We start from the raw sequence: 20,411 nt of genomic DNA, 5'->3' as shown, positions 1-20,411 counted from the left end.
ATCACCCTTTGTACTTTACACTCTCAAATAGCACGATATCACCCTTCGTGCTTTACACTCTTCCTTACCAAGCACATGTATATCATTAACAAGCAAGGTATGAAGCATAAAGAACATCAAGGAGAGTGTTTAAACGACAACACAATACAATAATTCATATCACGATTTGCCCACCTGCCACAACCAACTCCAAAGATACAACAAAAATTAATTAATTTCAAAGAAAATAGCCCAAGGCTCCACACAATGTACATATATAAAATCTCAAAAACAATAACAGAGATGGAAAAGTAACTCAACATAGGACAACACCTTCTTTAATCCATAATTTTGATAAATATATTAACACCTCTTTTTAAGCTTATTTAATTAATTATTTGCAGATGAAAAATCCATAATGAAATTAATTCCAAAAATTATCAAATCAACAAACACACGGAATTTACATAAAATCCAAGTGGCAATCACCTTAAATTATCATATAAAATACAAACTCGACAAACAAGGAACGAGGCATGACAAATAAAGAATTTATTGTGTTCCAATAATTTTCTAATTTAATATATAAGGGTGTCTATAAATTTTAACCGGTATAAATTGTAAATATAAACCAAGTACGTACTCGTCACCTCGCGTACATGGTTTTCAGTCACACAATTTTCAAATAAGACTCAATGCCTAATGGGTAATTTCCCCACTCAAGGTTATGCAAGATACTTACCTTTTTGTAGTAATGTCGATATTCCAAAATAGCCTTCTTGCTTGAATTGACCTCTGGACAGCTCAAATCTATCCAAATTGATTGTATAACTTCAATAAAATTCATCGGAAACAATCCCGAATAATAAAATGTCAACTTAAAATTTTGCATTAAAAAGTCAATACGGGGCCCGCCTCTCGGAACCCGACAAATTTTTTACGAAATCCGAACACCCATTCCGATACGAGTTCAACCATACTAAATTTACCAAATTCCGATAAAGAATCGATCTCCGAATCTTAAATTTTCGTTTTTGAAAGATTTTTCAAAAATCTCATTTTCTTCCGATTGATTCACTAATAAAAGATGAAAATAATCATGGAATCAAGAAATATAATAACAACCGAGTTGGAAACACTTACCCCAATCCATGTGGTGAAAATTCTCTCACGAAAGGGAAAGAAAGGGTAAGACTTTGGTTGGGCAATTGTTGCAGTTCAAAAATCGCCTAAATCCGAGTTCCCTAGCTCCAAAAATGTTGAAATGAGCTAAATTCTATATCATGTGCCAACAAGTCTGAAATCATATTATGGACTTAGTCGAGGCCTCAAATCACATCAAACAATACCGAAACAATGAACCGCACCTCGAATTGAACTTATGAGTTTATGAAATTTTCCAAATTCTATATCATGTGCTGAAACGTATCAAATCAATCCGGAATGACTTTAAATTTTGTATGCAAGTCATAAATGACATAATGGAGCTGTTCCAATTTCCAGAATTGAATTTCGACTCCGATATCAATAAAGTCAACTCCTGGTCTAACTTTCTAAAAATCTTCCATTTTTCAACTTTCGCCATTTTGAAGCCAAAATCAATTACGGACTTCCAAATAAATATCCGGACATACTTCTAAGTCCAAAATTACCATACGAAGCTATTGACATCATCAAAATTCTATTCCGGAGTCGTTTGTTCAAAAGCCAAACTCCGGTGAAACTTTAGAAATTCAAGCTTTATAAAATCAAACATATTTTTAAAGCTAACGAAAAATATGCCTATGCACCTCGGAACAACTTCAAATTTTGTACATAAGTCAGAAATAGTTATGAAGTTGATCGAACTCTCGGAATCCAAATCGGGACCCGGTATCAACAAAAATCCAATTATGACCAAATTTAAGAATTCTTTAAACCTTTAAATTTCTAGTTTCCGTCAAATGGCGATAATTCAAGCTAGGGGCTTCCAAATTTGATTCTGAGCATACGCACAAGTCCCAAATCATGATACAGATCCACAAGAACCATCAAAATACTAATCTGGATCCGTTTGCTCAAAACATTCACCGAAGTCAACTCAAATGAGTTTTAAAGGCAAAATTTCACATTTTCTTTGTTTTTTCACATAAAATTTTCTGAAAAAAGATACGGATTGTGCACGCAAATTGAGGAAGGCTGAATGAAGCTATTCGAGGTCTCGGAACACATAAATGAAGGTTAAAATTAAAAATGACATATCAGGTCATCGCATTCTCCACCTCTGAAACAAACGCTCGTCCTCGAACGTGGCAAGAATTATTCCGAGGTTATCAAATTGCTGATTTTTCTTTTACACATATACTCGCGGACGATTCTACGTCACCGCAATAGACATACGTCTGACCACACCATCTCAATTGAGATTATTTCTTTTATCCACATTTATAACTTTAAAACCAAATTTCTTACACTCCAAACATTTTCAAAAAGTCTGATTTTCATATCAACGCACGATATTAGCCTCAACCGGTGGTAGCAACTCGTGCCTACACACGCATCATACATATGCCCATAACCACATCTCTCGTCTTAATAACTGTTCATAATCAATTACAACATTGTCAATTTACCTCATGTTAACAAAAATCTCGTTTCAAACCTTCACCTTACTAACAACAAGACACGAGGCACGAAGACCTCATAATTATTTACCTAAATTAACGAGTCATATTTAACGCCACCTGGGCACTCACATCGTAGGCTAAAAACTCAATAATTATAACACGAATATGGCTAAATGTGCACAGAAAAACACATACAAGAATTATCAAATAAGCCTAACAGGCATGACTCCCAATTAGTACTATAGTACAAATTAAATTTCACTAAGGGAGAATTTAAAACACATAAATTTAACCACAAGGGTCTCATCCTGATATGACTTCCACCACGACTTGTAGCCCAGTTTAAACATATCAAATCATATTAAAATGCGAGGATCCCGTCCTCAGTTCTGAATGACAAGTAATATGCACATCGTGCCAATCAAAATCTTTCCATTTTTTTCGTTAAAATAATTTACGTTAAACAAGGTCACAACACATAATGAACCCCCATACCGGTAGCGCATATAATTTACAAATTGTAGTCAGTTATCCGAAAACTATGTCAAACTCACCATAATAAGTAACAAAAAGTCACTTTCAACCTCACAACTCTTTTTAGTGACTAACATAAAATGATAGACATGGATATCTCCATAGAATCTCCCAACATGAGTAAACACATAAGTAGATTATAGAATCACAAAGCTCACTCATAAGTGGAGCATAATAGGAGGACTTGCCTCGATACTTAGAACCGAATCAGGTTAAGGAAATTATTACTTTATAATAAATCAATATCTTACTTGTAACGACACCATCTGATGTAGCGACCTCAGTCATACCATAGAAAATATATCAACGGGCCGAGTCTCCACCTCTAGGACGCCCTCTACCCGCCCGTCCTCTACCCTGAACACGTTCTAACATCTTGGCAATTTCTACCACTAGCCGAAATGAAGTATCAGCCTATAGCTCCTAAGTCATACAAAATTTTACGATCATAATTGAGTCCTTTAATGAATTTTTGGACTCGCTCTCTGGTTGTAGGAACAAAAGTAGGAGTATGGCGGGCTAACTTACCGTACCTGATGGCATATTCTGATACCGTCATGGTGTCTTGACACAACCATTCAAACTCTGTGCACCACACATCCCGGAGAGTTTGGGAAACAAACTCAAAAAAAAAACATCTCCGAAAATTGAGCCCAAGTTAGTGGTATTGCATCGGCTAGTCTATCAACTTCATAAACTTGCCACCATTGATACGTTGCTCCTAACAGTTGAAATGTAGTAAAGGCAACTCCGCTCACTTCCACAATGCGTATGGTGTGGAGAATACAATGACATTTTTTTTCTAGAAATCCCTGGGCATCCTCGGTAGTTGTGCCATTGAAAGTAGGTGGACTATACCTCACAAATCTCTTTTGTTCTTCTTTTGATAGCCACTGGCTTGAACTCAGGCTGAACCGGAATAACAGGTTGTACCGGTACAATACTGATGGTAGGTTATAATCTCATGTTTTAGTCGATTATTACATTCCAATTTACTGTACTTTAGTTGAGTTTGAGCTTTAATTGCTAGTGTTTTGCATAATTGTGTGTTTTATGCCTCGTAGGAGTGATTCCTTGCTATGTAGATGTTATGGAATGAATTCAAGTAATTTGGAGCTTTGAAGTATGAGTAAAAGCCCAAGGAATTAAGCCAGGATCGTGTTTGGGGATCAACGGATGATAGTAGAATGAAAGGAAGAATCGAGAAGGTACATTGTGCACTGTCTAATACAATGAACATAAATTTTCACTCGGAACTCTATTTGGGCTCCACAATATATAGTTGGAAATATGTTTCAAAAGGATACAACTTTCATGATTTACGTGTTTTCAAATTCCCAACAGAACAGGGTGATACACTGGGCCTGATGAAGCCCTTATCAAGCAACTCCTACAATTGCTCCTTCAACTCCTTTAATTCAGGAGGAGCTATACGATATGGAGGAATAGAGATGGGTTGAGTGCAAACAAATCAATGCCAAAATCAATATTTCTATCGGGCGGCATACCCGGAAGATCAGCTGGAAACACATTTGGAAAGTCCTTCACTACTGGAACTGACTCGACTGTAGGGGTATCACTACTAACATCTCTCACAAAGGCCAAATACGCATCACACCCCTTCTCAACCATTCGCTGAGCCTTAAGAAATGAAATGACCCTGCGGGGAGTATACTCTAAGGTACCTCTCCACTCTAATCTCGACAAACCTGGCATAGCCAGCATCACGGTCTTAGCATGACAATCAAGAATAGTGTAATGGGGCGACAACCAGTCCATGCCCAAGATAACATCAAAATCTACCATACGGAGAAATAACAAATCGACTCTGGTCTCAAAACCACTAAGAGCAATCAAACATGACCGATATACGCGGTCCATAACGAGAGAATCTCCCACAGGAGTAGATACATAAATAGGGGAACTCAAAGAATCCCAAGATATCCCCAAATGTGGAGCAAAATAAGAAGACACATATGAATACGTAGAGCCTGGGTCAAATAATACTGATGCATCCCTATGACAGACGGGGACGATACCTGTGATAACTGAATTTGAAGAAACGGCCTCTGAACGGGCTGGAAGGGCATAGTACCTGGCCTGACCTCCCCCTCTAGGGAGACCTCGACTTCCCCGACCTCCACCTCGAGCTGGCTGAGGAGGTGGGGTAGCAACTGGTGCTGGAAGAATGGCCGGAGGACCCGGTGGAGCATGTGAAGGCTGATAAGTCTATGGAGGTGCACCCCTCCTGGCTCTAGGGCAATCTCAAACCAGGTGACGAGTGTCACCACACTCAAAACAACCTCTCGGAGGACGCGACGGCTGAGACTGACTCGGACTTGGCCTGCTGGACTGGCCGATAATAGCACCTCGAGTAGGAGGCATACTGGATACTGGCGGTGCATAATAGGGCTCCTGAGGTCTAGGAGGAGCTGGGACACCGCTGGCTGCTGGAAGAGCTGAATGAACAGGGTGACTCACAAAACCCCTACCATAGCGTGCTGCTGGTGCACGAGCTCTTGAATAATGACCAGTCTCTCGAGACCTCTTGGCCTCTCTCTTCTCTCGGTCATGGGCGAACATGCCCTCCACTCTCCTGGCAATGCTCACTGCCTGCTGATAAGTGGTGTCCATCTCCAACTCCCTGGCCATACTGGTCCGAATAATGGGGTGGAGTCCCTCAATGAAGCGGCGAACCCTCTCTATGACTGTAGCAACCAGAGCCGGCGCATAGCGAGCTAACCTACTAAAATGGACTGCATACTCCGACACAGTCATAGAACCCTGACGCAACTGCTCGAACTCTGCGCGCCAAGCATCCCTGAGGCTCTGAGGAACATACTCACACAAGAACATCTCTGAAAAGTGAGTCCAAGTGAGTGAGGCTGCCTCGTCCGGACTACTCAGCTCATAGGCACACTAACACTGATATGCTGCTCCCCTCAGCTGGAAAGCGGTGAAAGAAACCCCACTCGTCTCCACAATGCCCATAGTGCGGAGAATACGATGACACTCCTCAAGAAAACCTAGAGCATCATCTGCAGCTAGTCCGCTGAAAGTAGGTGGGTGGTACTTCTTGTACCTCTCAAGTCTGAGTTGCTCTGCCTCATAAGCAGCTACCCTGATCTCATGCTGAACCGGAGCCACTGGGGGCATAGGAATATACTGTGGGGCCTGATAAACCTGGACCCTCTGCTCAGGGGTGCGGGCTGCGGGAGTCTGTGCCCCTCCCCTGGCCTGAGATGTAGCGGGAGCTATCGGAAATAGTCCAGCCTGAGCCAGAGTGCTGAACATGCTCAAGAACTGAGCTAAAGTCTCCTGGAGGGCTGGAGTAGCAATAGGGATCTCCGGCGCTGGCCCTCCAGCTGGAGCTGCTGGGGGCTCCTCTGACGCAGCTCTCGCAGGTGCTCGGGCTGCACCGCGTGGTCGTCCTCTACCCCGACCCCGACCCCAGCCTCTGGTGGCTCTGGTAGGGGGCTCGGGTGCCTGATCGTCGGTCCTCCCGTTGCGGGTCCTCACCATATGTGAGAAAGAATAAGATAGAATCTTAGAATTTTTTTGGTGTCAATAACTCGCACGACAAGGAAATCAAAGAAATATGATTGTTCCTAATAGTTACATAGCCTCCCGAAGATAATTACGGACGTCTCCGCACCGATCCGCGAGACTAATAAACCGGCTTGTGACTCGCGACTCCTACAAATCTAGTGCTCTGATACCAACTTGTCACGACCCTAAATTATCCCTCCGTAAGGTGTCGTGATGACACCTAGTCTTTACGACTAGGTAAGCCTAATATTGCAAAAAATATAAAGAAACACAACATTTTAAAAATAAACAACATATTATAAATAGCCAAGAGTAGTACCACTCGGCATATACAAAATAATTTCACAAGACCTGGAATATCGCTAAGTCACAAGCTGCTATAATCTATGTAGTTCTATACAAAAGTCTGAAGATAATAAAAAATAAATCTCTAGACGAGGGAGTAGAAGGGGACTCCAAAGATCTGCAGACGCAAGCAGAAATACCTTGAAGTCTCCTAGAATCATCAGCACGCGCTAATCCAAAGGCTGATAGCTCGTACCTGGATATGCACACGAAAAACATGTGCAGGAAAGGGCATGAGTACACCACAATGGTACCCAGTAAGTGCCAAGCCTAACCTCGGTCAAGTAGTGACGAGGTAAGGTTAAGGCCCTACCGGAGTAAATATAGTAATTTAAACAGTAAAAGATATAAGTAAGATTTACGATAACACAATTAAAAAGGGAGCCCTCGACTCAGAACAAGGTAAACACAGTGGAAAATCTCTCGGGATATCGTCCCGTAGTATCAAATGAATATGCAGTACCTGGGGGATCTCCCGAAATACGTCCGTAGTCCCAAAGTAAATATACAGTGTTGGGGGATCTCCCGGAATACGTCCGTAGTCCCAATTTAAATATGTAGTACAGGGGGATCTCCCGAAATACGTCCGTAGTCCCAATTTAAGTATGCAGTATAGGGGGATCTCCCAAAATACGTACGTAGTCCCAATTTAAATATGCAATGCAAGATGAAATGGCAGGTATGGCACCGAGTTATACAGTTTATACTCGACACAAATAAGGCAAATAAGGACTTAACTAAACATGACGCACAGAATGTCAATTAGGCAGTTAAAACACGTAAGCGTGCTTCTCTAGTCTAAGTTTCACAATTAAACGTATTAGTGCAATTTAATAAGGAAAAAAATAATAATTTATGATTTAGAAAAGAAATACAGGATTTTTTTTGGCAATAATAGCCCGTGTACGTACTCGTCACCTCACGTACACGGCGCCCACACACCAAATAATATCAAGATATCCTAAGGGGGAAGTCCCCAACACAGGGTTAGGCAAGCCACTTACCTTGAACCGCTAAAATCAACTTGATATCACGTTCTTGCCACGAGTATCTGACTCCAAATGGCCCGAATCTATTCAAAACAGTACAATAACATCAATACGCGCTAATGGAATGTATCCCACAAGAATACTACAAATATTAGGCCAAAAATCCGAAATTGGCTCAAACCCGGCCCCCGGGGCCCACGTCTCGAACCCGACAAAATTCACAAAACTAGAAAGATTATTCACTCACGAGTCTAACCATATCAAATTTACTAAAATCCGGCACCAAATGGTCCTCCAATCCACAATTCAAACTCCGAAATCCCTAGTCTCCAACTTCAAATTTCCACATTAAATACACATTAACTAGGTGGGAAAATACATCGCAAGGCAAGATTATTGACCAAAAATAAGCACAAGGAACTTACCTCAAGAAATACCTCGAAAATGCTCTCAAAAATCGCCCTAACCCGAGTTTGCAAAGCCAAAAATGATAAAAATCGCGAAGCCCTTCGGTTTTAATCACTGCCCAGGTATTTCCGCACCTGCGGAACTTGAGCTCGCACCTGCGGGTGCGCTTATGCGGAAAAACATGCGCATATGCGCAACTCACTTACCTCCTCTGCCTTCGCATCTGCGCACTCGCGCTTGCGGAGTCCCTTCCGCTTCTGCACATCTTGTGCATTTGCGAACGTCCTTGCGCAATTGCGGGTATCGCAGATGCAGAAACTTCCTTGCACCTGTGACCCCAGGCCAACTCTCGATTTCTCTCATCTGCGCTTCCATCTCCGCATGTGCGGCTCGCGCACCTGCGGTCTCTTTTACGCAGGTGCGAAAACACCAGAACCAGCAAAGTTTAGAAATTCCTCTAAGTCCAAGTTTTCACCCGTTAAGCATCCGAAACACACCCGAGGCCCGTGGGACCTCAACCAAACATACCAACTAATCCTAAAACACCTTACGTACTTAGTCGAGCTCTCAAATCCCATCAAACAACGCAAAAATCACGAATCACCCTCCAATTTAATTTTAAAGAACTTGAAACTTCAAAATTCTACAACCGATGTCGAAACCTATCAAATCATGTCCGATTGACCTCGAATTTTGCGCACAAGTCATAATCAACATTAAGAACCTACAACCACTTTTGGAATTCCATTCTGAGCTCGATATCAAAATTTTCACTATCGGCCAAAATCGCCGAAAAACTAGCTTCCGCCAATTCAAGCCTAAATCTGCTACAGACCCCCAAAACACATTCCGGACGCGCTCCTAACCCCAAAATCACTCAACGGAGCTAACGGAGTTGACGAAATTCCATTCCGGATCCGTCTTCACACAGTTCCGACTACGGTCCAAATTCTAAGGCTAAGCTCTCATTTGGGGACTAAGTGTCCCAAAACACTCCGAAACTCAAAACCAATCATCCCGGCAAGTCACAATAGGAGAAAAACATTTGGGGAAAGCAGTTAATAGGGGATCAGGGCTATTACTCTCAAAACGACCGGCCGGGTCGTTACATCCTCCCTCTCTTAAAACAATCGTTCGTCCTCGAACAAGTATAAAGACATACCTGAAATTGTGAAAAGATGAGGGTACTGGCTGCGCATATCCTGCTCGGTCTCCCAAGTCGCCTCCTCGACCGGCTGACCCCTCCACTAGACCTTTACTGAAGTAATATTCTTTGACCTGAGCTTTCTGACCTGCCTGTCCAAAATGGCTACTGGCTCCTCAACATAAGATAGATCTTTGTCCAACTGGACAGAGCTGAAATCCAATACATGAGTCGGATCACCGTGATACTTCTGGAGCATAGACACGTGGAATACCGGGTGAACTTCTGCTAGGCTGGGAGGCAAGGCAAGCTCATAAGTAACCTCCCCAACTCGCCGCAATATCTTAAAAGGACCAATGAACCTCGGGCTCAGCTTGCCCTTCTTCCCGAACCTCATGACACCCTTCATAGGCGATACCCGAAGCAAGACCCGCTCACCAACCATAAATGCCAAATCACGAACCTTACGGTCTGCATAACTCTTCTTCCTAGACTGGGCCGTGCGAAGTCTCTCCTGAATCACCTTCACCTTAACCAGGGCATCCTGGACCAAATCTGTACCCAACAATCGGGCCTCGCCCGAGTCAAACCATCCCACTGGAGACCGGTACCGCCTACCATACAAAGCCTCATACGGTGCCATCTGAATGCTGGACTGGTAACTGTTATTGTAAGCGAACTCTACAAGTGGCAAGTATCGGTCCCATGACCCTCCAAACTCCATCACACAGGCATAGAGCATATCCTCAAGAATCTGAATTGTGCGCTCGGACTGCCCATCCGTCTGAGGATGAAAGGCTGTGCCCAACTCCACCCTAGTACCCAACTCCTGCTGTACGACTCTCCAAAACCATGATGTGAACTGTGTACCTCTGTCTGAAATGATGGATACTGGAATACCATGAAGGCGGACAATCTCTCTGATATAAATCTCAGCTAACCTCTCCGAAGAGTATGTAGTCAACACTGGAATGAAATGGGCTGACTTGGTCAGACAGTCCACGATCACCCAAATAGCATTGAACTTTCTCAAAGTCCGTGGAAGTCCAACTACAAAGTCCATGGTGATCCGCTCCCACTTCCACTATGGGATCTCTAACCTCTGAAGTAATCCACCCGGCCTCTGGTGCTCATATTTGACTTGCTGATAGTTGAGACACTTGGCCACAAACCCAACTATATCCTTTTTCATTCTTCTCCACCAATAGTGCTGCCTCAAGTCCTGGTACATCTTTGCGGCACCCGGATGAATAGAATACCGCGAGCTATGGGCATCCTCAAGAATCAACTCCTGAAGCCCATCTACATTGGGCACACAGATCCAGCCCTGCATCCTCATCACACCGTCATCACCAATAGTCACATCTCTGGCATCACCTCGCCGAACCCTGTCCTAAAGAACTAGAAGATGAGGATCATCAAAGTGGCATTCCCTGATACGGTCAGAAAGAGAAGATTGAGCAACCACACAAGCTAATACCCGGCTAGGCTCCGAAATATCCAATCTCACGAACTGGTTGGCTAAGGCCTGAACATCCAAGGCTAAGGGCCTCTCAGCTGCCGGAAGATATGCCAAACTCCCCAAACTCTCTGCCCGGCGACTCAGGGCGTCAGCCACTATATTGACCTTCCCAGGGTGGTATAATATAGTGATGTCATAGTCTTTAAGTAGCTCCAACCACCTCTGCTGACGCAAATTAAGGTTCTTCTGCCTGGACAAGTACTGCAAACTCCGGTGATCAGTGTAAATCTCATAGGGAACACCTTACAAATAATGACGCCAGATCTTCAGGGCGTGAACAATAGCTGCTAACTCGAGATCATGAACTGGATAGTTCTTCTCATGCACCTTCAACTGTCTAGACGTGTAGGCAATCACCCTACCGTCCTGCATCAATACCGCTCCAAGGCCAATCCTCAAGGCATCATAATAGACAGTGTATGACCCTAAACCTATAGGCAATACTAATACTGGGGTTGTAGTCAAAGCTGTCTTGAGCTTCTGAAAGCTCTGCTCACACTCCTCGGTCCACCTGAACGGAGCACCCTTCTGGGTCAGCCTGGTCATTGGTGCTGCAATGGATGAAAATCCCTCCACAAAGCAACGGTAATACCCTGCCAAACTAAGGAAACTGCGGATCTCCGTAGCTGATGACGGTCTAGGCCAACTCTGCACTGCCTGCACCTTCTTCGGATCTACCTTGATCCCATCACAAGACACTATGTGGCCCAAGAATGCCACTGAATCAAGCCAGAATTCACACTTAGAAAATTTTGCATACAACCTCTTCTCCCTCAAAGTCTAAAGCACGGTCCTTAGGTGCTGCTCATGATCTTCCCGAGACCGGGAATATACCAAGATATAATCAATAAACACAATGACGAAGGAATCAAGATAAGGCCGGAATACACTATGCATCAAATGCATAAAGGCTGCTGGGGCATTGGTAAGCCCAAATGACATGACAAGAAACTCATAGTGACCATATCTGGTCCTGAAAGCAGTCTTCGGGATATCCGACTCCCGAATCTTCAACTGATGATAGCCAGAACGCAAGTCAATCTTGGAAAACACCCTGGCACCCTGTAACTGATCAAATAAGTCATCAATGCGAGGCAAAGGATACCTGTTCTTCACTGTAACCTTATTCAACTGCCGATAATCAATACACATATGCATAGAACCATCCTTCTTCTTCACAAATAAGACCGGAGCACCCCAAGGTGATACATTGGGCCTGATGAAACCCTTATCAAGCAACTCCTGCAACTGCTCCTTTAACTCTTTTAATTCAGGAGGAGCCATACGATATGGAGGAATAGAGATGGGCTGAGTGCCCGGCAACAAATCAATGCCAAAATCAGTATCTCTATCGGGCGGCATACCCAAAAGATCAGCTAGAAACACATCTGGAAAGTCCCTCACTACTCGAACTGACTCAACTGTAGGGGTATCAATACTGACATCTCACACATAGGCCAAATATGCATCACACCCCTGCTCAACCATTCGCTGATCCTTAAGAAATGAAATGACCATGCGGGGAGTATACTCTAAGGTACCTCTCCACTTTAATCTCGGCAAACCTGGCATAGCCAGCGTCACGGTCTTAGCGTGACAATCAAGAATAGCATAATAGGGCGACAACCAATCCATGCCCAAGATAACATCAAAATCTACCATACTGAGAAATAACAAATCGGCTCTGGTCTCAAAACCACTAAGAGCAATCAAACACGACCGATATACGCGGTCCACAATGAGAGAATCTACCACAGGAGTAGATACATAAACAAGGGAACTCAAAGAATCCCAAGATATCCCCAAATGTGGAGCAAAATAAGAAGACACATATTAATACGTAGAGCCTGGGTCAAATAATACTGATACATCCCTATGATAGACGGGGACGATACCTGTGATGACTGAATCTGAAGCAACGGCCTCTGAATGGGTTGGAAGGTGCATAGTACCTGGCTTGACCTCCCCCTCTAGGGAAACCTCGACCTCCCCTACCTCCACCTCAAGCTGGCTGAGGAGGTGGGGTAGCAACTGGTGCTGGAAGAATGGCTGGAGGACCTGGTGGAGCACGCGGAGGCTGATAAGTCTGTAGAGGTGCACCCCTTCTGGCTCTGGGGAAATCTCTAACCAGGTGACGGTGTCACCACACTCAAAACAACCTCTCGGAGGACGCGACGGCTGAGACTGACTCAGACCTGGCCTGCTGGACTGGCCGGTAATAGCACCTCGAGTAGGAGGCATACTGGATACTGGCGGTGCATAATAGGGCTCCTGAGGTCTAGGAGGAGCTGGAACACCGCTGGCTGCTGGAAGAGCTGAATGAACAGGGTGACTCACAAAACCCTTACCATAGCGTGCTGCCGGTGCACGAGCTCCTGAATAATGACTAGTCTCTCAAGACCTCTTGGCCTCTCTCTCCTCTCGGTCACGGGCAAACATGCCCTCCACACTCCTGGCGATGCTCACTGCCTGCTGATAAGTGATATCCATCTCCGACTCCCTGGCCATACTGGTTCGAATACTGGGGTGGAGTCCCTCAATGAAGCGACGAACCCTCTCTCTGATTGTAGCAACCAGAGCCGGTGCATGGCAAGCTAACCCACTAAAAAGGACTGCATACTCCGACACATTCATAGAACCCTGATGCAACTGCTCGAACTCTACACGCCAAGCATCCCTGAGGCTCTGAGGAACATATTCACGCAAGAACATCTCTGAAAAGTGAGCCCAAGTGAGTAAGGCTGCCTCGTCCGGACTACTCAGTTCATAGGCACGCCACCACTGATATGCTGCTCCCCTCAGTGGAAAGAAACCCCACTCATCTCTCCACAATGCCCATAGTGCGGAGAATACGATGACACTCCTCAAGAAAACCCAGAGCATCATCTGAAGCTAGTCCGCTGAAAGTAGGTGGGTGGTACTTCTTGTACCTCTCAAGTTTGAGCTGTTCTGCCTCAGAAGCAGCTACCTTGGTCTCATGCTGAACTGGAGCCACTGGGGGCATAGGAATATACTGTGGGGCCTGATCAACCTGGACCCTCTGCTCAGGGGTGCGGGCTGCGGGAGTCTGTGCCCCTCCCCTGGCCTGAGATGTAGCGGGAGCTATCGGAAATAGTCCAGCCTGAGCCAGAGTGCTGAACATGCTCAAGAACTGAGCTAAAGTCTCCTGGAGGGCTGGAGTAGCAATAGGGATCTCCGGCGCTGGCCCTCCAGCTGGAGCTGCTGGGGGCTCCTCTGACGCAGCTCTCGCAAGTGCTCGGGCTGCACCACGTGGTTGTCCTCTACCCCGACCCCGACCTCTGGTGGCTCTGGCAGGGGGCTCGGGTGCCTGATCGTCGGTTCTCCCATTGCGGGTCCTCACCATCTCTGAGAAAGAATAGGATAGAATCTTAGAATTTTTCTGGTGTGAATAACTCGCACGACAAGGAAATCAAAGAAATATGATTGTTCCTAACATTTACATAGCCTCCCGAAGATAAGTACGGACGTCTCCGCACCGATCCGTGAAACTCTAATAAACTGGCTTGGACTCGCGACTCCTACGAACCTAGTGCTCTGATACCAACTTGTCTCGACCCCAAATTATCCCTCTGTAAGGTGTCGTGATGGCACCTAGTCTTTACGACTAGGTAAGCCTAATATTGCAAAAAATATATAGAAACACAACATTTTAAATATAAACAACATATTATAAATAGCCAAGAGTAGTACCCCTCGACATATACAAAATAGTTTCCCAAGACCCGGAATATCGCTAAGTCACAAGCTGCTATAATCTATGTAGCTTTATACAAAAGTCTGAAGATAATAAAAAACAAATCCCTAGACGAGGGAGTAGAAGGGGACTCCGAAGATCTAAGGACGCAAGCAAAAATACCTTGAAGTCTCCTAGAATCAGCAGCACGCGCTAATCCCAAGGCTGATAGCTCGTACCTGGATCTGCACACGAAAAACATGTGCAGAAAAGGGCATGAGTACACCACAATGGTACCCAGTAAGTGCCAAGCCTAACCTCGGTCAAGTAGTGATGAGGTCAGGTTAAGGCCCTACCAGAGTAAATATAGTAATTTAAACAGTAAAAGATATAAGTAAAAGTTACGATAACACAGTTTAAAAGGGAGCCCTCAACTCAGAACAAGGTAAACACAATGAAAAATCTCTCGGGATATCGTCCCGTAGTATCAAATGAATATGCAGTACATGGGGGATCTCCCGGAATACGTCCGTAGTCCCAATTTAAATATGCAGTACAGGGGGATCTCCCGCAATACGTCCGTAGTCCCAATTTAAATATGCAGTGTAAGATGAAATGGCAGGTATGGCACCGAGTTATACAGTTTATACTGGACACAGATAAGGAAAATAAGGACTTAACTAAACATGACACACAGAATGTCAATTAGGATGTTAAAACACGTAAGCATACTTCTCTAGTCTAAGTTTCACAATTAAACGTATTAGTGCAATTTAATAAGGAAAAAAAAAACAATTTATGATTTAGAAAGGAAAAACGAGATTTGTTTTTGCAATAATAGCCCGTGTACGTACTCGTCACCTCACGTACACGGTGCCCACACACCAAATAATATCAAGATATCCTAAGGGGGAAGTCCCCAATGCGCTAATGGAATGTATCCCACAAGAAAACTACAAAAATTAGGCCAAAAATCCGAAATTGACTCAAACCCGGCCCCCGAGGCCCACATCTCAAAACCCGATAAAATTCACGAAACTAGAAAGCTCATTCACTCACGAGTCTAACCATATCAAATTTACTAAAATCGGACACCAAATGGTCCTCCAATCCACAATTCAAACTCCCAAATCCCTAGTCTCCAACTTCAAATTTTCACCTTAAATACACATTAACTAGGTAGGAAAATATATGGCAAGGCAAGATTATTGACCAAAAATAAGCACAAGGAACTTACCTCAAGAAATGCCTCGAAAATGCTCTCAAAAATTGCCCTAACCCGAGTTTGCAAAGCCAAAAATGATAAAAATCGCGAAGCCCTTCGGTTTTAATCACTGCCCAGGTATTTCCGCACCTGCGGAACCTGGGCTTGCACCTGCGGGTGCGCTTATGCGGAAAAACGTGCACATCTGCGCAACTCACTTACCCCCTCTGCCTTCACATCTGCAACGAAAGGGCCGCATCTGCGCACTCGCGCCTGCGGAGTCCCTTCCGCTTCTGCGCATCTTGCGCATTTGCGAACGTTCTTGCGCAATTGCGGGTATCGCAGATGTGGAAAATTCCTCGCACCTGTGACCCCAGGCCAACTCTCGATTTCTCACATCTGCGCTTCCATCTCCGCATGTGCGGCTCGCGCACCTGCAGTTTCTTTTACGCAGGTGCGAAAACACCAGAACCAGCAAAGTTCAGAAATTCATCTAAGTTCAAGTTTTCACCCGTTAAGCATCCGAAACACACCCGAGGCCCCCGGGACCTCAACCAAACATACCAACCAATCCTAAAATACCTTACAAACTTAGTCGAGCCCTCAAATCCCATCAAACAACGCAAAAATCATGAATCACCCTCCAATTCAATTTTAAAGAACTTGAAACTTCAAAATTCTACAACCGATGTCGAAACCTACCAAATCACGTCCGATTGACCTCGAATTTTGTGCACAAGTCATAATCAATATTACGAACCTACAGCCACTTTCAGAATTCCATTCCGAGCTCGATATCAGAATTTCCACTATCGGCCGAAATCGTCGAAAAACTAGCTTCCGCCAATTCAAGCCTAAATCTGCTACAGACCCCCAAAACACATTTCGGACGCGCTCCTAACCCCAAAATCACTCAACGGAGCTGACGGAGTTGTCGGAATTTCATTCCGGATCCATCTTCACACAGTTCCGACTACGGTCCAAATCCTAAGGCTTAAGCTCTTATTTGGGGACTAAGTGTCCCAAAACACTCCGAAACTCAAAACCAATTATCCCGGTAAGTCACAATAGCAGAAAAACATTTGGGAAAAGCAGTTAATAGGAGATCGGGACTATTACTCTCAAAACGACCGGCCGGGTCGTTACATCTTCTTAGTAATCGAAAGTGGCTAGTTGAATTATTGTTTAGACCCAGTTAGGAGGATAAACGAAAGAGGTTCTCCTAAAGATGAATCCACTACGAATTATTCCATATCTTCACTGAGTTTAACTTAGTTTATATTGTGAGGTTGAGACTTAATCGAGAGAGGAGTTTTTACTGAACATTCAAACTAATAATACAGTGAATTCGAGAGACTCACATGAACCTTAGAAGTGAATCAACTAGAGTTAATTCCCAAACAAGTATCTTACACCTATTTAATCAACCCCTATTTTCTCCCTTCGATAGTTTCTTGATTACTCTTGTTGCAATTGTCAATAGCCAATAGTTTAGACTTTTAGTTAATTTTAGTTTAATTCACACAAATCTAAATTGTTGATCATCTTGGATAGCATTCAAGCTATAAACTACGAAAGCACTATTTAAATCCAATCCCTGTAGATATGACAATCTTCTATACTATATTCGACTAGCGAGCATAATTTTGTACTGTGTTTTTAGCTCGTCAAATTTTGGCGCCATTGCCGGGGATTGAAAATCAATAGTGATTGAAATAATTTGTAGTTCTAATTCAGGAATTTTATTTTTCTTTTTATTTTATTTTTCTCTTTTTACGTTTGGGTGTTCTTTGACTGTGCGCAGGCTACAAGTTAGATTAGTGCATGACCGATCTTCTGGGAAGGAATTGCAACCATATGAACCAGAAATTGAGAAACATCTACGACAGTTGAGGAAGGAAAGAAATCTCTCAGAGAATACAGAAACGATTGGGCAATCCTCAACCAAAGAAAATATGGCGGGAGATGATGATAATGTTGATTTGGTTGCGAGAGAGGCAACCCAACTCAAAGAGAAAACTGCAAGAGATTATGAAGAAGCAACACTTAGAGATGCACAAATTGCTTATGAGGAGGATAGATCTTGAAGAATAGCTCAGAATCAGCCCATAGGTGCATACCAATTCGGAAAATAGCTCCCAGACAAGGGAGACCACTTGGTGATTATGCGAGACCGGTCTACAACCAAGGCTTATCGAGTGTGAGACCACCTCCTATTGCAGCTAATAATTTTGAGTTAAAGCAGGGGTTACTTCAAACCCTCCAAAATAGTTGTGTCTTTAGAGGAAAGATGAACGAATATCCAAACAATCATCTAATGAACTTCGAGGAGATTATGAACACCTTTCAATATAATGGTGTGTCACAAGATGCAGTCTACTTAAGGGCATTCCCTTTCACTCTCAAAGATGATGCAAAGCATTGGCTTCGAAGCTTTCCCCAGGGATCGATTAGAACATGGGAGGATATGACCAGAAAATTTCTTGCTAAATATTTCTCCTCAGCTAAAATGGGCAAGTTTAGAAGAGAAATCCATAACTTCGGCCAGAACGAGACTGAAACCATGTTTGAAGTATGGGAGAGGTTTAAAGAGATAGTGCAAAAGTGTCAACATAGCGAAATAGAAATCTGGATGCAACTCCATGATTTTTGGGATGGATTGACACCAACTTCACGCGGAACATTGAGCAACACAGCAGGCAGTCCATTGATGAAGAAGACTCCAGAGGAGATAGTCACTATTCTAGATGAGTTGTCTGAAGATGAAAATCAGTGGCTCTCAGAGTTTGCTGAAAGAAGAAGATCAACGGGTGTTCACCAGGTTGATGCTAACACATCCGTGCAGGTACAACTTGATGCCATGGCCAAAGAAATAAGGAAGCTAACCTTGGCTTCAATACATAATGAGCCTCATGCAGCATGTGACATATGTGGAAGATGACACCCTACTCATGAGTGTCAAGCTTCAATGGAGGAAGTTAATGCTGTGGGTAATTATAATTTCAATGCAATGGGTCAGAAGCACCCCGATTTTTTATGGAGTTCACCCGGGGGTACAACAAATGTATGGCAACAAAACAACTCCAAATTTCAAGGTGTGCCTGGTTTTGTGAATCAACAGAGGCCGCAATTTTAGCCTCAATAGCCAATTCAGTTGGGGTTAGAAGATCTTGTGAAATCCTTTATTGTAAAGACTGATGAAAGATTAGATACTCATGGTGCATCTATTAAGGAACTTGGGATAGGTTTGCGTAACTTGGAGAGACAAGTGGGACAAATTGCAACTGTATTATCTGAGAAGATCCTGGGTACTCTGCCCGCTGATACTGAAAAGAATCCCAAAGAAATGGTAAATGTTGTGACCTTGAGAAGCGGACAAGTGTTGAAGGATCCCTCTCCATTTCACAAAGAAGCTGTGCCTAAAAAATAAAGTGGGAAGGAGCTGAAAATTGAAGATGATAAAAAGACTGAGCAAGCACATGCCTGCTCTACCTTTTCCCTAAAAGCTCTATAGAGAAAGATGGACAAGTAGTTTGAGAAATTTTTAGATATGCTGAGATAGGTTAATGTAAACCTACCATTCACTGAAATTCTCTCACAAATGCCAGCTTATGCAAAGTTCTTGAAAGAGATCCTTAAGAAGAAGAGAAAGATAGAAGATACCAAAGTGGTTAAGCTCATAGAGAAGTGCAGTGCAATCTAGCAAAATAAACTCCCATAAAAGTGTGGAGATCCAAGGAATTTTACTATACCTTACTCTTTACGCACTCTTAACTTTGATAAATCTTTATGTGATTCAGGTGCCTCAATTAATCTAATGCCATTGTCTATTTACATGAAATTGGAGAGATAAGGTCGGTGCCAATATCTTTACAGCTGGCATACCAAATGACTATAACACCCGAGGGGATAGTAGAAGATGTTTTGGTGCGGGTGGATAAGTTTGTATTTCCTGTAGTTTTCATAGTGGTGAATATGGAGGAGAGCAAGGAGGCCCCCTCATCCTAGGAATATCATTTTTAGTAACGGGTAGAGCTATACTGGATATACATGATAGAAAACTCATGCTTAGAGTGGGTGAAGAGACAGTGACATTTGAGATGAATGTAGCAACTGGGGTGAAAATGGAGAAGCCAGCTGCAAGTGTTGAGTGGAAGGTAAAGAGTTCAAAAGAGAAAGCTCCAGTGATTGAAAAAGACAAGTGTGGGATATACCCCAAGAAGGCTAAGAAGAAGCTATCCGCGTGGATGTGTGCACTAGTTCGCACGAGAAGATTGGAGCCCGACTTTGATTCAAACCCCGACTAGAGATTCAGGGAAGTTTCCTCTACCTTATGCTTTTTAATTGTGTGTCATGAGGACATGCCACAACTTAAAGTGTGGGGTGGGGGATATGTTTGTATGTATATAAATTTGGTAGTTTCTTTTGGGTAGTAGT

The 20,411-nt window shown here is 43.5% G+C and overlaps 1 non-coding gene across 1 annotated transcript; it reads right to left on the bottom strand.

Annotated features, from left to right (window-relative positions):
- Positions 1-18,489: 18,489 nt before the first annotated feature.
- Positions 18,490-18,596, bottom strand: LOC142180490 (small nucleolar RNA R71). Its single transcript, XR_012709113.1, has one exon. It is a non-coding gene; the product is annotated as a small nucleolar RNA R71 (small nucleolar RNA).
- Between the last annotated feature and the right edge of the window lie 1,815 nt (positions 18,597-20,411).

The sequence above is a fragment of the Nicotiana tabacum genome, chromosome 4 (genome assembly GCF_000715075.1).
Source record: "Nicotiana tabacum cultivar K326 chromosome 4, ASM71507v2, whole genome shotgun sequence".
Taxonomy (NCBI): Eukaryota; Viridiplantae; Streptophyta; class Magnoliopsida; order Solanales; family Solanaceae; genus Nicotiana; species Nicotiana tabacum.
Note: the sequence above shows the minus strand (reverse complement) of the source record. Positions and strands in the feature narration are given on the sequence as shown.